This window comes from Vigna radiata, chromosome 1 (genome assembly GCF_000741045.1).
Source record: "Vigna radiata var. radiata cultivar VC1973A chromosome 1, Vradiata_ver6, whole genome shotgun sequence".
Taxonomy (NCBI): domain Eukaryota; kingdom Viridiplantae; phylum Streptophyta; class Magnoliopsida; order Fabales; family Fabaceae; genus Vigna; species Vigna radiata.
Genome location: NC_028351.1, coordinates 7,638,151 through 7,643,181, shown reverse-complemented (window position 1 = coordinate 7,643,181; position 5,031 = coordinate 7,638,151). Strand labels below are relative to the sequence as shown.

At 31.1% G+C, this 5,031-nt stretch overlaps 1 long non-coding RNA gene across 1 annotated transcript; it reads right to left on the bottom strand.

Moving 5' to 3' along the window:
* Positions 1–777: 777 nt before the first annotated feature.
* On the bottom strand, positions 778–2,556 carry LOC106764440. Its single transcript, XR_001375912.2, has 2 exons — positions 1,855–2,556; positions 778–1,673 (listed from the first exon to the last, which is right to left on the bottom strand). It is a non-coding gene; the product is annotated as an uncharacterized LOC106764440 (long non-coding RNA).
* Between the last annotated feature and the right edge of the window lie 2,475 nt (positions 2,557–5,031).

Genomic DNA, 5,031 nt, shown 5'->3' with positions numbered 1-5,031 from the left:
TAGTTCAAATTCATGACATTTCTCTCTTTCATACTATCTTTGTCTGAAATTTTGTCAAAAACCACCTTTCATATAAGTACTGACACAAATACTGACACATGACGGGGCAAAAACACTCCAGAAAAAAAGTAGAATGTCCATGATCAATTAAACTGTCTACGATGTGAGATTTTCACCTCAGTGATATTTTCCATCGATGTCGTAAATGATTTATGTACAGATATCACAGTACAAACATAATCAATTTTCACCTCTCAGTCCCTTATCTTTCCGTACATTGTTTCCATATTACTGGTGTTAACAACATCCTGAATATGCAAAAGCTATTTTTCATTTACAGATATGCTGTGACATTGAAGCCATTGGCTTAAGACAGGCTTTATAAATGATGTCCCAACCTGCGACCTCTTAAGGGTTCATCTCACAACAGTACTTCAGCTATAGGCTACAGAGCTAAGAGCTAGGAGCCAGGATTCATCAAACACTGTTTTTCTTATTATTGTAGTCTTTCTTCCTTTTGCAAATGCACATGTCAAATTGGCAAATAATACAATTTCTCAAAAAGATCTGGTTTCTATATCTGGGATTACTAAACAGAAACCCTCATGTAATTTTAGTTTTTTATAGAGGAAAATATTCATTTTGATATTTTAAATATTCTCACTTTACTGAAAAGTTGAACTACTTTATATATAACGTTTAATTAGTTTAATGATTGCACTAGTCCTTATTAATTTATCTTACATGCAAAAACTATATATGTGTGATATATGTAAATTAAAGAGAAAGGGATGGAAATATGATGAAATAAAAACTAGGTATACATACATATATAATTATTAAGAATAACTTGTTTTGATGGTGAATATTGTACTGTTTATAACCAATGGTGCTTCTGGTAATGAGAAGCTTGATCCCATTGTAAATCATATAGGTCCATTGACTGATACAGAGGCCACCTTAGCGAATCAGTGAACAATTAGTTGTGGGGTACTGACTTGGAAAATTCTGCAAAGTATATGCCCTACAATATGTGATGGCCATTTTGGATCCGTACATTATGGTTGCTTTGTTTAACTGGTTTCATTTGCTTTCACAGTCTTCCAATGCAGAAAATTCTCATTTTCTTTTTGGTCCTTCCACAAATCAAGTGGCAGTAGTTGGTCCTTCCTAGAGAATCATCTCATCACAGTGATTGTTTTCATGAAAAGAGAAAAAAAAACGAGAATATATTACTTGATCATGGTCTAATAAGTACTTCCACCTCCAAAGAAATGTTTGATGCTTTAGATAGAGAAAAATGGTGGATATAAAATGCTACTTAACATAGAGAACTAGAGGAAAAGAATAAAAAAAAGAAGAGACAAATCTAAGTATACCAGATGATGTATATGATGAAAAGATATTAGTAACAATATAAAGTGTTCGACATAAGAAGTGTTTATATTTATCACTCTTTTAGATATGGAGAAATATCTATATCTATATATCTAAGCTTTGATTGGAGACATTATATTATGCTTATTTACGAATTCAAAAAAAGAGGTATTCGGAAAGGAATTACAGTACTTGCTCAAGCTAACTCCTTCTTCAGCTGGTCACTGTAATAGCTTTTTCGTACCATGAACAGACAGATTTATGATCTTCACTTGCCAAAACTGGTGCGTATCTACCTGCAAAAAATGCAGAAGTACATGACCATTAAATGGCTAACTATTTATCTAAAAAACCACTGATGGTTATGAATAATAGCTGAAATTTTGAGATGTAATGAAAAACATGGTCAATTAGTTCAGAGTGATCATCAGCATATACAAATTACGGTTTTAACTTGAGGATTATTATTGCTTACACCTTTGTAGTAATGGAAGAGTGGTGAGAAATGGAGGATAGTGAAGGTGGATGACAGAAGCCTAGAGAGCACAAAGGAGTGAGACGCAATTGCTTTCCTGTTCCATATGTTTCTGCATATCATCATCTGTGCTCTCTATCTTCTGTCAACAACCTTGCCAACTACTTCCTCTCTTTCTCTTTCCCCAAAGATCCTTTCCTCTCAAACCTACAGTTCATCAGAAAGAAAAAGAAAATCACATACAAAAAAATGGTGAATTATAGTGTTGTATGTATAGAGAAGAAAAGAAAGAGATAAGAATAGATAAAAAGTAAAATATATATATGGAGAGAGAGAGAGAGAGAGAGAGAGAGAAAGAAAGAGTGAGTTGAGTTGGAACTTGGAAGAGTTGGGTTTCTCAGTGGCCAATAACACCTATTTATAGGAAAAATGAAAAGGAGAAAGTTTTCAACTCAACTGAGAGAATGGGTGAAAGAGGCATGAAATATTCCACTAACTAGTACCAATGACCCTTTTCCATGTACTCTCAATTTTGTAACAACTTTTCATGAAAGAAAAAAAAGAGAGAAAAACACTGAATAAAGGACACCCTAGGTAACTTCCCAATCTATTCATTCACGTAAAAGCATGCATGAGAACTGGGTTGTGGAAGATTTTAATTTCTCGACCACAGCCTAGGTAGGTGGCTAATTCTTAAACATGGTTGTGGAATGGTGTTTTTGTGGCACAACAATGGCGTGAGGTATTGAAGACATTTTTATACAGTACTATGTGGTGCACCACAGGGTCCATTCTCAGTGCATTTGGGACAGTTACTGATATGATATGCACCCATGTGCAATGGGATTTCTGTAAAAATCTTGTGAGATCATCATTATACATTTTCCAAGTGCTACTACAACAGCAATCCAAATTCTATGCAGAGTTGTTGTGATTTCTGTCTATCTCCTTCACTTACTATGAGTGGTCTGTGGGGTCCACAATTCAAACAGTCTTCGTAGGGACCTTGGCAAGTGAAACTGTCTAGTGCTTCAGAAAATTGTTCAATAGATAAGTTCATGGACAATGTTTTATTCACACCTAAATGCTAATCTATTTAGAAAATATTATGTTTGAAGATAGATATATGATAAACTGCCAACTGAGGACAATTTGAAGAAAAGAAATATTGTTTCAATCTCTTAGAAAAGTTCCTACTAATTTGTGTGAGAAAAGAGCTATTCATGTCATATTTTCTTATAGATAATCAGATACTATTCAGAAGCTAGTTTGCAACTATTTGATCAACTTGGAAATATTGAAACAATGTTATGTTTAAATGGGAGACACCAAATAATATAATTCTAGAGTTTATTATCCTTAAATATTGATCATGTTATGTGCAAGAGTGTGTATTTTTTTAATAGATTTTAAATAACAATAAAAATAAATTTGAATGAGTATTGTTAGTATATTTTCTGGAGTTGGGAGGTGAGAATTGCTTTGGCTTGACTCAATTGAATTACCCTATTTAGATCTATACATGGCTGTGTGTTGCTTTGAATACGCATGGTTGGGAAGTCAGCATCAAGAAGCTCTCAGGCAGGGAAAACAGATTAATAAATTCAGAGTTTTTCACTCAAAACTTGTCCTGTTTCTTGTAATTTTATGTTTCAGACCAATAATTTTAACATTGAATTGACTAACGAAAATTGTCATTTTCGAACGGACCAAAATGTTAGGGTTACTTTCAAAATATATAGTCTGTTTATGTTAATAATTTCATACACTGTATAGTGCATATTAAGTGTAAAATGATAAATCAACATCAACCTAGAAATAAGCTAATGGGAAAGAGGTAGACAAGAACTTTGGTAATGGAAAGACAGAGTATTTATGTAGGGAAGGACTAAGTGGGACTTGTAGTGTTTTTTTGAAGTACCTCAAATGGGTCAGAGTTTGTATGTATCTTATTGTTTAAACAAATGAAGGAAAATGGTTTTTTAATAATTTTTTTGACTAACTTTTTTACAATCATATATCTGGTAGCTTGTGATTGATCTATTTCAAATATACATATCAATAAAATAATGACACATAATTTATTATTAAAAAGTTATTAACATATATCATGGTACACAAATCTAACTATGTAAATAAGTACATTTTCTTATCTCTTCACACCAATATTATGCATTTATGTGGATATATGTGAATGGTTTTTTTTGGAGCACCCCAATTGTTCAGATGTAATTATAAATATTCTTTGTTGATAAAAAAAATTATATGTACAATAAAGAATGACTAAAAAGAAACTCAAGAGAGAATGAATTGTTTTGATGTTATCTTTGGAAACTATGTTATTCTTTTTTTCTCATTTTCTTTCTTTCAACCTTCCTAGTTCCAACTTATGTTCTTTGAACTTATCAAATAAGGTTTTCATATTCACCATAATGAGACATTTTGATTTAAAGATAAAAGTGACATTGGTTCATATGATCTATTTAGACTTTTTAAAATCTTAATGTTGAATTTTCTCTATCAAATATCTTTCCAAGAACAAGAAGACGATTTATTATATATGAATAAATCTCTTTTGAATGTCATAGATGCTTTCTTTGATTGTATTCTAAAGATTTCATACTCTTGTGTAAGAATATTATTTCCTAGTCTTTTCATTTCTTCCATCCTCTCTCATGAGTAACTTTCAAGACATTCCATAATTCTTTAATTGAAAACATAATAAAACTTTATAAAATTCATCCAAACTAAAGTAGAAGAAATAATATTTTTAGTTCTAACATTAAAATGGACTCTCTTTTATTTTCATTAGGAATTATGAGAAAAATGGTTTAAGAATACATCATATTATCAAAAAAATTTGTTAGCTCAAAAGAACCATTTATTATTGCTCCTAAACCTTTTTATCAACACATTAAAAAAAACATCCTAGTTTTTTTATAAAAGGATAATTTATTCCAAATAAAAGAGTCCATTTATGGATGATCACTCAATAAATGGTTGTAAGTAAATGACTAGTCATTTTACATGAAAATTGAATAAGTTTCAATAACCTATTCTAGATACTAATTGTAAAACAAAGAATTGCTAAAATTGCAACAAAGAGGGGTGAGTTGGTTAAAAAAAGTTCTTTAAAAATTTACTTAAATGAAAAGAGAATTTTAGTGTGGTAGTTAACG